The sequence below is a fragment of the Scomber japonicus genome, chromosome 5 (genome assembly GCF_027409825.1).
Source record: "Scomber japonicus isolate fScoJap1 chromosome 5, fScoJap1.pri, whole genome shotgun sequence".
Lineage (NCBI taxonomy): Eukaryota > Metazoa > Chordata > Actinopteri > Scombriformes > Scombridae > Scomber > Scomber japonicus.
The window spans coordinates 9,255,648-9,268,462 of NC_070582.1; the positions used below are offsets into that span (position 1 = coordinate 9,255,648).

Sequence of the window (12,815 nt, forward strand, 5' to 3'; positions counted from 1 at the left end):
GTCCATGAGTGATTGAGTCTTACATTGGATATACTTTTATTTGGGTGATAATGTTCTGGAAACAAAACCAGAAGAAGCACTAATAAACTTCATTATTACTACAAGTGACTGGTATTCTGTATAGGATTAGAGGATATTATAAAAAAGCAATTAAAAATCAGTACATAAGTCTTGGAGACGTTTATCCAGTTTGTTTTTTCACCAGCAGAGGGAGCTCAGTCCTCATACATGGCAGAACTTCAGGCTGTGAACTGTGACCTTTGGAGGAGGAGGTTTTTGCCTTGAGGCTGTTTGGAAAGCACTTGTCATTAAGATAAGATAAGATACGATAAGTAAGATAGACTTTATTGTTTTAAAGGACATTTGTTCTGTAAACACACAGTATCAGCTATTAAAAAATACAAATAATATAGTGTATACATATGGTACATACATAGACTGTTTCCCATACACAATACTTACAGTACATGCACAGCCATCAGTCAACAAATGCGGTAAGTGTAAAGCAGCCTCATCAACATAGAGTCATCATAGTGTGTACATACAAGTGTGCATGTGTACAGGTAATATTAAAAATAGTGTTACAGGGGTTAGCCTGTGGCTGGTTTGCCATTTCTGGCTTTGATGGACAGTGGGGACAAAGTAGTTCTTAAAGTGGTTGAGTGTCTGCCTGAGGGGGAGAAGCTGGTACTCGGGGTGGTCAGAAATAATATTTTGAGCCTGTCTGATGATGGTATTATAAAGGCTGCCTTGAGTGTGGGATGCTGCCTGCCTGACTCAATTTTCATGGCTTTCTGTGTCAGCTGGGTAATCTGCGCTTTCAGCTGTACACTGAGGTTGCCAAACCAGACTGAGATGTCGTACTGCAGGATGCTTTCAGCTGCAACATGGTTGAAGAGTAGCAACAATTTCTGTCTGACACCAAAGATCGTCAGGCTATGAAGGAAGCGTAGCCGCTGTTGGAGCCCAGTGCAGACATTTGTTGTCTGAGCAGTCCGAGTCAGCTTGTTGTTAATGTGTATGATAAGAACAATAATAATAATAATGATAATACATTTTATTTATAGAGCACTCTTAACAATACTCAAAGACTATTTACAGAATCAAAGACAATTAAAACAAGTAAAAGAAAACATCAAAACAAACTTAAATTAAAAGCAGATTTGAAAAGGTGAGTCTTGAGAAGGTCAGTATAGTCATGGAGGAGTGGGGGCATTGCACCTGAGAAGGCTTTGTCCCCAAAGGTCCGGTGCTTGGTCCTGAGAGGGGTGAAAAGGACGTTAGCATCTGATGAACAGAGGTTACAGGAGGGAGTGTATGGGCAGAGCAGGTCCGTGAGGTAAGAGGGGGCCAGGTGTCTGTTCTGGTCATGGATAACCACTGGTGAGGGGTTTGCAATGGATTCGGGGTCGAACACCATCTCCTCTATTTTCTTAATATTGAGGGTGAGGAAGAGTTTGTCACACCACTTGTATACAACTGTACCCGATGTGTCGAACAGTATAGGGAACATTTGAGCTGCATTTGTATTCATTGGTGTACAGGGTGAACAGGACTGGTGAACTAACTCACCCCTGCTGATGGTCAGAGGTTCAGACAAGGTCTTGTTCACCCTGACATGCTGGTGGGGAAATGAGTGGTACCACTTTATAGCAGATAGCACCATTTATCTACTGCAGTGTTTTCAGGGGAGTGTGAGGCTGCAGGGTGTTAGAGACTGAACTGAAATCTACAATCTAGCAGAAGCCCCAAGATTCTTAAGGTGTTTAGTAACTAAGTGCGCTGCTGGTTGCATCATCAGTGCCTCTCTGGTGTTTGTATTTGAGCTGATAGGCATCTATAGCTGTGGGCCGAAATCCAGCTGTAGTTTGCTCACCCTGAGCTTCTCCATACACTTCATCACAACAGAGGTCAGAGCAGTGTGAGAATCTAGCGACGTCTGGAAAATGGAGCACCAGACGGGTCTCAATTCATCTGCACATGTTCTTAATAGAAAAGCCGACCTGTGGCCTCGTTGATATTTATTAAGAAACTTGTTTACGGATTTATCGTCGACCTCTAGTCTGTCGCCACCATGTCGAATTCAGCAGAGAAATCGTAATTGTCAAGCCTATAAAAACATTCAGTTCATCTGTTTAAATGGTTACTGGCTGTTTTCCGCCTTGCTACCACGTTTCCTTGCATCTTTTCGCCTCTGGTTCAACTCCAGTTTTTAGTTGCAGGTGGTCATTATTCTTAAATGCCTACTTTTTTCTGTTAATACAATCCTTCACCTCCTTTGTAAGGTTTGTTGTTGGTAGACTTTCATTGTCCGTTTTGGGATCAAAGTGTCAATACAGAATTTGATGAAAAACTATGGTAACTTCTGAGGCATTGTCCAGGTTCTGTGAATAACAACCTTTCAGTGTTTCTATGCTGTAATCTGTCCACGAATCGGTAGATTTAACCAGGGGTTCACTATTCTTTAAGGCTGTCTTGTGGGATCCGTTGAACAGAATCAATTTAAAACTACTCGTTGTTGAATTCGACTTTCATTAATTGATTCAAGTGAGTTAATGTCGGCATCGTTCTGTTGTGCAGATCTGTGTTTGCAGAAGTCAATGTCTCCTCCTCTCAGTCGTCTCCTTGGAAACACGGCAGATGTGAAATGTTTCTTCACTTCTCCAATCATGTCAATACCTCTGTTATTACTCTGAACGAAAAAAGAAAAAAAGAAATACCGCTTCTTCCCTCTTTCAAAGGTAGCTGATGTCCTTCAGCATGAAATTACTATAGAAAGTTTGAGAGGGTGGATGTCACTCGCTACTGAGGTTTCTCGAGTGTAAAAATCTCAATATCTGCCATGTACTGGTTTGTCATGTGGCACTGCAAAATATTTTTTTCTCAAGCCACAAAAGACAGTGTCAGATCAGTGTCATGTGGGATTTTACATGACATGGTGACCTTTCTCAGCTGTCTTTCAGGGACCTTTGGCTTATGTGACTGCTGAATTTCTGTCAATCATATCATACCAAGCCATGACAAAGAAATCTACTATGGTGTTTCTTGGTACTGTCCAAGAGGTTGATAAAAGATAAAATGAATAGTTTGACATTTTGGAAAATATCCTTAGATAAGAAGCTTACATTAACTTAGCACAAAGACTGGAAAAAGGAGGAAACTGCTAACCTTTCTCTGTCCAGATGTAACAAAATCTTTGTGTAACTAATGACTAATTAGTTATTTCTGGTTTGCTTAATATGTACAATCAGGATAGCCTCTTCCCTGTCTCTAATCTTTATACAAAACCAAGTGGTTGTAGCCTTATATTTACTATACAGATATGAGAGGGGTTTCATCTAATTCTCAGTAAGAAAGTGAAAAAGTGCATTTCCCAAAATGTCAAACTGTGAGGCAGCCAACGTAGACTCGAGAAAGTCACTGCACCCAGCTAAGAAATAGGTCGGCATGTAACCCCCCGTGAAACAGAGCTTAATGGTTTTACACACTGCAGATTTTGTTATTTTGTGACTGGAACCAGACTGACTATTTTCGTGTGTCCGGTCTTTATGCTAAGCTAAGCCAACCGCTGACTCACTGTAGCTTTTTATTTGCCATACAGACATGAGAGTGGCATCTAAGCTCTTGAAGAAAGTTTCTTAAAAATGTCAAACTATTCCTTAAAGTAATTATAAGTGCTCTGTCCCCTCACATGAACCCCGCTGAGTATTCTTAGAAAATTTACATGACTATATAAGTTAATTAATATTTGCCTTACAAACACACTTGAAGTGTCTCGGGGTATTAATTCATTATGTTATTTTTCAGTCTCTGTGGAAATAAAACCTCTAACCCCGCCAATGATCGTGGTTTTCTCTGACCTTTCCTCTAGACAGGGCCAAAGTGATTTAATTTTTTTTCTTTTGGTAATATGAAAAGTGCACTTCCACACGGATGTAAAAAAAACACTATAACACTATACACTGGATAACACTATAAAGATAAAAAGCTCATTTCCATTTTGCTCCCAGTTGGGAGTAGAATTATCCAGCTTTAGGACATACTAGAGTTGATTAATTTATGAAAGCTTTCATGTATTCCTTTTGAGATGCCCCGTTATCATAAGTCTCCTTCATTTAGAGAATATGATACTACTGCACTGCGCACAAAATCAGACAAGAAAAAGTTATGACCGAAAAACAAGAAGAAGAAATTGAAAAGAAAGAAAGAAATCCAAAAAAAATGCTTTTAAAAGAAGTGTGTGATTTAGTGACATCTAGTGGTGATGGTGCAGACTGCAACCATCTGAATACACATCCCATCCTCTTTTTAACACAAAAATGTGGCTATTAAGATTTAAAAGGCTCATTATAATTCAATGAATACACAATGAGTCCCCCTTTTTCAGCTGATTATACACTAATTAAAGCATACTTTGAATATTATATTAAATTTCTGCCAATAGATCCCCTTAAATCTTACACATTGGTTCTTTAAATGTTAATTGGCAGCAGCAGCAGCAGCCTTCTGTAGTAGTGATAAGGCAATTACAGAGCTGGATTTTCTCTGTTTCCCATCAAGTGAAGTAGTTTTAACAACAAAAATCATGATATACCAGATTGTCACTGTCAATGTAGTAATTCACTGTAAATGCTGCAGCTTCAGGGTGTTTACTTGATGACATTACAAGTTAAACAATCTTATTAGTCTTTAACAAATGTCAATAAATCCTGTCTGAGCTGTTATAGATCATAGAGTAGAGCATATGTGAATTGTGCTTTAAGGCAGTTATTTTTGTTTGAGCCAAAAAGAAATGAGTGGGAGAGAGAGAGAGGGAGAGAGAGATGTCCTCATCACGACGCTGCCAAAAAAGCTGAGTCATGTAAGACTGCAAAAAAAGGCACCACACAGTATATTAAAAAATTAATAGGATAGAATTTTTTTTTTAAACATTATAAACAACAAGAGTGAGGAATATTTAAAAACATCTGCCGGGAAATCAAGGAAAGGTTTCTTGGCAGTGAGTCTGAGTGAAGAAAGATAAAGAAAGCTGTGATAGAGTGAGAGTTAGAATGAATGAGGGAAGCAAGATTTTTATCCGTTAATGTGAAGAGGAGGAGGAGGAGCAAAAAATGACAAGCTCGTGGGGGCAGTGATAACGTGGCAAAAGGTGGGAGAGGCTGTGTCATTGTTACAGAGCTCGGATACGTATGCATACATTGACTGCGAGGCAGAGAGAGGCTGGTGCTGCAACAGGAACCACATGAGCAGCGGGAGGAGTCGCGAGAGGAGACGCTTGATGGCAAATAAAACTCCACGCCCCTCTTTGCCGAGCATCCATTTACTGAGCAGCTGATGTCCGCTTCACTGGATGCTTACAGACTCAGCAGTAACAGGGGGGGAAAAAACCCTCCAGTGCTCAGGGGCTCCGGTGGATTTGGATTTCAGCACTCAGCAAGCAAAGTATATCAACCTTGCCACCGTGGAAGTCTATCATCAGGCACTGGAGCATTTCTGGAGAGGTTTGTTGCGTCATTTTTGCAAAAAATGTCCACATTGGATATACTTAACCTCAGAGGAGAGGAGTATTTATAACACAGAATCTAACTGAAGCTGCTCTTTGCTGTGAGTCTGAGGAGGATCTTGAGGATTTCATAGACTCATCCAAGTCATTAATACCGAGGAGTGGCCTGAGAGAAAACTGCAGGCTTTCCTTTCTCTCTTCACTTTATCTGCCAGGGATTCTACAGGTTGCTCTTGATCTCTTTGGTTCACGCAAAGTTTCAAAAGATGACCACCATGCAAAAGCTGCTGCAGCTGCCGGTGAATGCGGTGAACATCGTGAAGACCGTGCAGAGTCAGGTCCAGGGCCAGGAGGAGGACAAGAGCCCCGTGCTGACCCCTGACAGTGGGCAGCAGACCTGGTACAACGCTCTGCAGCCTGATGAGCTGCGCCACCTGCGATCTGGAGGTACAGGAGGCGGAGGAGGAGGCTCCGGTGGTGGTGGTGGCGGAGGCGGAGACCACGAGGAACGAGCACCACTGGAGGAAGGTGGTGGTGGTGGGAGTTTACAAAGTCAACCTTTGCGGTAGGATGTAATGAGAGTCCCAAACCTTCTGCAACCCATGTATGCTAAAGTTATGTTTAGTTTTTAAGGCATTTAGCTGTTTCATTAGTTGCTTACAATAAGTGCAGCTTGATTAACTCAATTCAAAGAAAGGTACATAGAATAAGTCATTCAATCAGTGGAGCCGCTACAACCGCAACAGGTCACAAGATATGCCTAAGGAGACGTTAAATAATGAAAACAACATAGAGGATTAGAAAAAATACCTATTTCTGCATCCCCGATCCTCTCCGACTTTGTTTTCTATTGTAAAATTCTGATAGGCTTGAGGCTTTTTAGAAACTAGTCAACTGATTTATTTTGTCCGACCAACAGTTAAAAACTCAAATATATTTAGTTTAAAAATGACATACAATAGAAAATAAAAGAAAATCCTCACAGTGGAGAAACTGGAAGCAGAGAATTTTGGGCAGTGTTGCTTTAAAATAACATAAAAAATTCATTGTTATCAGAATAGTGGCTAAATTATTTTCTGTTGACTAACTACTTAATCGCCTAATCATTTCAGCTCTATTAGACTTGGCAAATAAGCTCAGGTAATGTTCCAGTTTACCGATTAGACCAAATATTGTCTCTGCAGCTTTGTTATCATATACTGTGTAAAAATCCATGATCTTTTACTCATGTGTATCAGTTATTCAAACCGAACGTCAGTGGTGCTCTTCAGAAACAGATTACTGAGAGAGATATAAATGCAGTTTTTTTATTTTATTAGGTCATACCTGCAGAGTAGAGCTCTGCTAAAGTACAGCTCTGGTTTCCTTTTAGCAGCCATATTTTACTGCTGTCTCCAAGAAAGAAAAAAAACAAGAAACTTTCAAAGTCTCTGCCAAAAGGCTCAGCTTATGTAAAACAGCCTCGGCTGCTGCTTATAAATTCAAGTTGCAACTCTTCAATCTTTCACTTGCCTCTGATTCATGCAAATATATTTTCATGTCCGTTCCTTTTCGTGTTATTGCGGCCATGCTGCGTTCTGTACTTGGTGAACAAAGTGACATTGCGCCTGATGTTGTATTATTGAACTCAGGCCTACTTCCATGGAGACTTTCCAGCTGGAGAGTCCTGCTGATCTCTTGGCTTTGGTGCCAGGTAACCTGACCGCCGGTGTACTCTGTTGTACCACTGCAGGTTAAATTATTCAGAGCTGTTTGTAAATTCAGCTGTCAATCAGCAGGATGGGACAAAATCCAGAGAAATTAGAGAGCTGGTGTTGGTGTAGAGTTACTGTGGGCCCTTTGGGGCATGTGCAGGGAAGTATAAACCCAGTCAGAGGCTCAGTTTTCCTCCAGGTGCTGTAGATGAAGCTTTATTTCTCAGATAATTCACTGATGTGACATTTCCAGGTTGTAGAAATGCATCATGGTCGAGCAGGTGGACTGTGAAGTACGAGGGCCTGTCACCTTTTTCCTCAAGTATTTTGTCTTTTGGTTCATTTGTAACTTTTGGATCTAACCTTTTCATTCACTGAACCATGCATTTGTTCTGTTGAGCCACTTTATCACAAGCTTTGACCGATATACTATAAAAGACATGAAGTGCAGACAAAGAATTACAATCCTTCCTCTGTTTTCTTTCCATTTAAAAGCCATTGGTCTATATACTGTATGACTACTGCAGCTACTATCATGCATACTAATAAAGCATGTTTAACTTGCACATTTCTCATGATTCCTGTTTGACAGGTTGAGTGTTTGGTCACAGCAGAAGTAATCAGTGCTTTAAGGGTCTGGTTTTAATTAGATGTGTTTGTTGTCAAACACACCGTGTGAGTCCCTGTCACTTTACTCATTAGTGAGGCTGAACAAGTACAAGCCTTAAACAAATGTTGTTTTTTGGTTGCTAAGTTCCTCTGCTCTACCGCTACATTTTTCCAGGTGAAAACATTGAAAGTACCTGATGAATTTAGAAATGTACTCATCATTTTGGGCTGTAAAACATTGATTAAATTTCCTGATTTATAATTTCTTTTTTTTAAATCCAGAGAAACAGTGTGAACACTTTGCATTCAGCTGGAAGAGTGAGAGTTTCAGCCTCTAATTAACAAGGTCATCTCAAGTATCACCAGCGTGGCTCAATGAAGTTTCCACTCATGGAAAATCAGCTCTTTTACGTAAGATTTTATTTTTTAGTATTGTAAGAAACTCACTCACCAAAAGTTGATACCTACTGTTGATAATGACGAGTTTTGTTCTAGCAAAGTTGGTGGCGTGGCTCTATGGCAGTGTCGGCTTGTTGCTCAGTCGGTGGTAGGCAAGTAGCAGCCCGTCTGTCAAATCTGGTCCTCCAACAAAAATATTTGGCTTCCTAACAAAAGCTTTAATTTTCCCTTTTACATGTCTATAACTGATAACAATGTAAACACAAAAGTCATCTAGTAAGTAAATCTCAAAAAATATGATCTTGTAGCATCTTATAAACTTATAATATGAATAACACAGATTTGTGCAATTTGCTACTGTATCAGTTACATTTCTAGTCTCATGTATGTTCATGTTAATAGTAATTTGTTGCCAAATTACTATTAACATAAGCTGCTTTGACTCAGTTTGCTCTCATTTACTAATGGGAATTGTAACATCTGCCCTCAGTTTCAACCCTAAACTGCTTTATAAGTCAATGTAATAGAGCATGAATTAAAGGAAATAAAACATACTGGGCTGTTTTGTTATTATGCCTGTACAATGAAGATCCCCCAGTAAACAGCACTGGAAAAGACCCATGATTGAACATAAGTGCTGATCTAGACTGAAGCATCTTAACAAATAGCTATCAAATAGATGGCCCCAGAGGATTAACCTAACTTATTTTAATTATCCCCCTTTATTTACCTATAGTTCCACCATCAGGTCTACATTTAAGGTTTTGATTGTAGACCCTTTTCACTCCCGTCATTTTGGCTTGTCACAGCAGGTAAAGCACAGGATGAAATAATGACATTAATGGTTGATGGTTGAATTTTTTTTTAAGTGAGCCAGTTCCTGGGCTCTGGTATTGAGCATGCTTAGTCACTGACGAGGCTAACTGGGACAATTAAAGATGGAGTGCGTAGAATTTAGTAGCATCAAGCAAAACAGACATATCAGGAATGAAATAGAATATGATATAGAATAGAATATGTCTTTATTGTCATTGTACAAGTGCAACAAAATTGAATTGCAGTATGTTTTAATTAGTGAATAATCCCATGAAAACAAGAACCTTTGTGTTTTCGTGACCTTACAATCCCCCCTTTATATCTACATAGGGAGTAGGTCCTCTTCCACAAAGCCTGCCATGTTGTGGTGCCATTTCAGTAGCCCAGAACAGACAAATCAAACACTTTATCTGAAGAGGAACTTTAACATTTTTTGTGAGGGGTGTTCAACTGGTTACAATCTGCAACGTCACCACTAGATGTCACTAAATCTCACACACTGATCTTTTAATGGAACGGAGCCAAGTTAACCTGTGTTTTACCTTTTATATTCCCCTTCAGGATGAATTAGCAGTTTATTTGTTGTTTGAGGAAAGTAGATGCTAAACTAATGACATTCCCAACAACCAGCTGTACTTTACTTGGTGGGTAACATATATTATACCTGCTAAACATCAGCATGTTAGCATGTTGACGGTAGCATTTAGCCGACTGTCACAGAGCTTCAAGTATGGCTGAAGACTCATAACTCCCGTGTCTATACGTGATGTCACATTATCTACATTTATCCCGTTGTTTACAGGAAATAAGAAAAATTGCACAATCAAATAAACAATCTGGCACAGATATGTAACATACTGTATATCATTATCAGCTTCTTCTTGTTTTTTTTCTGGACTTCTCATTTCATATTTTTGTCTTTATGTTTTGCACTTCAAAAGAAATCACAGTTCAGGTTTATACGCTGGCATCAAAGGGAGGAGAGGAGGTTTCAAGCTGTAATAAAGAGACTTGCTGATAGAAATGTCCTGTTTCTGGAGTCATGGCCAGAGGCCGCGACCTATCATCACGATTCACAGGAAGAAATGAAGCAGTCGGATCTTCGTTTTCTGCTGAAAATCAGCATTAGGGTTTAGTGACTCACCCTTTTGTCTGGGCTTTTAGTGCTGAAGGAAATGCATTTGTATTTTATTTGTATTTGTTGTGGGACACAGGCACATATTTATAACCAAGAAACCAGTTTCGATTCACCTCGCAATTCCAAAAATAATCCTCTACAAACAGTGTTTCATAGATACTGTCAAGTTTTAATTTGAAGCGCTTTCATGAATTGGGGCTTTGAAGTGTGTCGCAGACTGAACTATATTATTCATGCAATGCAATTATTAACACTTTGGTGCTTTATGGAGGCTACAGCAGAGATCTTGCTCCCATGCACACATTAAACTCCAGGCAGAGTCGTGATAAATCAACTCAGTTTTGCGGCGGCGGCCACCTCCTCACAGACTGCAGGCCTCCATTCAGCGCTGTCATACGACCAAAACAGATGAAATATATATAGTTTACCCCAACAGCCTCCCACACACTCACACACAGTGGAAAGATGTAAAACTTTGAACCACATCAAACACTTTTGCAAGTAATTTGTAGTGTTTGTTTCAGGCTGTTTGGAGTCAGTGTGAGGTTTGCTGCACTAGGAGGTAGGTTGTAAATCAGTAACCTAACCTGGTGATTGTTCAAGCTTTCTGACGCTAATACTACACAGAAAGTGCAGGTTTACATTTGAGTAAACTAATAAGCAATCAGAGAGCACAAACATACTTCCATTAAGGTTGCACAATGCTCAAATTATAGTTTGATTCTGTATTCAAGCTTCCTGGTAGTTTAACATCCTAACAGCACAGCATCACAGGTTCAACTCAAGACCTTTTTTGCTTTTTATGCTTCTCATTTCCTATCGGCCTCATCACATCTCTAGTAATCTAATCAATCAGTAATAATAAAAATGTTTAAAAACGTAACAGATTTAAAATATACGTAGTTGCAGCAGATCGTGCAGATTAGCTGATGTCTGTGGTGACAAGTGGAGTAACTCTGAGGCTGAATTTAATTAAATTGTGCTTTTAAGAAAGTAAGCAAGTTACATTTATGACCACTGAATTATTTCCATCCTCCATGGAAGATGAAAAAAAACAAATTACATTTTTCTTTTGGCTCAGCCACATATTTTATATGCCAGAATTTGGTTAAGATTGAATGAACTTTGAAGGATGAATATGAGGAAATATTTCTGCAGAAACATCAGATTGTGTGAACTTGTTATCTGATGTTTCACCAATTTTCACTGAAATCTGTGAAGCATTTTTTTATCTGCTTATATACCAGAACTATGTATAAGAGCACAACCTTGAGAGCATGCAGGGTCTGAACAGTGTGGCCTCCATCTTGTAACAGCTGTTATGTAGCAGTGTGAGTGACATGGATCAGAGCCACAGTCCTCTGCTCACAGACGCATGTGGAAACAGTCAGACACAACAAAGGCACTGCAGGGAGGCAGGAAATCGCTTCATTTCATATTATTGCATCTTTAGTTGCTTTGGAAACGAGGTGGGGGACATGTGCGGCTCTGCAGCTATTTAATTGCCCCGCCCACCATCGAACCAACCCCACCCTTCATTCCCACACCTACAAATTGAGGCTTGAATGTTTTTTTCAGACTTTATAACAGTAAATTCACGATGATCATGAACGGGATAGAAGTGGAGTCGTTATTATCTTCTGTCACTTGTCGATAGAAAGCAGCAAAACGGATATTTAGGCTATTTGAAAATGTCATTGATCAGTATTTCAGCATTCAATTACACTTGTGGCATTATCTTTGGCAGATGTAGCAGTCATCCTGTCTGCAGTGACCTGCCGCCTTTGTCTAACCGCTGCTGTTCGCAGGTTCCTCCTGGCAGGTTTGGTCGAATCTGTCACTATTGTTTATGTGTGTTTGTATTGCGGCAGGGTGGAGATGTCAGCTCAGATCCACTCAGACAAGGATCCTGCTTCTCATGTGTGAGCTAGCCAGTCCGTTCCCATCGTCACTGACGGGGGATGATGGATGAGCATGGCAGCAGAGCTTCATGTTAACCGGGTTACAGTAGCTTGATTGAAACTATAAAAGACAGCTGGTACATCCCTAAAATGGGTAAACAATAAAACGTGAAGTGTTTGGCGATATCGATGTCATCGATACAAGTGGTGAAAGACAGAACCAGAGTTTAGATACAGATGGCGATACACAAGCATCTACAAAAGAGCATTTCCCAAATAAAATAGTCTGAAAATGACAAAACTTGTGACGTGTTTAAATCAGAAACTATATGATCAAAAAATTTGTCAAGACAACCTTTTACTTCCAGCTTTTGGTACTCAACAGTTTTCAGTACTTGGTGCTATACACACATTTCAGTTGGTAACAAAAAGTATTGATACCAAACACTAATGCTCATCACATTAGTAGACATTACTGTGTATGGTCATGTATTATTCAGTGACATAATGGCAGTCAAGGGAGAACATCTGGTTCACAACATTTGGTCCTGTTTATTAAGAGATTATAAAAAAATAGTCAATTTATTTTCCAATTGGATATCTGCATATTACAGACATGAACTCATCCTAATAGACCCACAAGTTACAGTTTCACTGAGTGACATCTCGATCAAAGCATTTCTCATTGAGAAATGTTGCTTCTCTAAATGGCTGCTTAAGTACCAGCGGCCTCTCAGTGTGAAGATGTTTTAGGG

The 12,815-nt window shown here is 39.7% G+C and overlaps 1 protein-coding gene across 2 annotated transcripts in view; it reads left to right on the top strand.

Moving 5' to 3' along the window:
- LOC128358507 (AP-3 complex subunit beta-2) overlaps positions 1-12,815 on the top strand; it is a 48,244-nt gene that overhangs the window by 4,741 nt on the left and 30,688 nt on the right. The gene's annotated exons all lie outside the window — the stretch shown is intronic.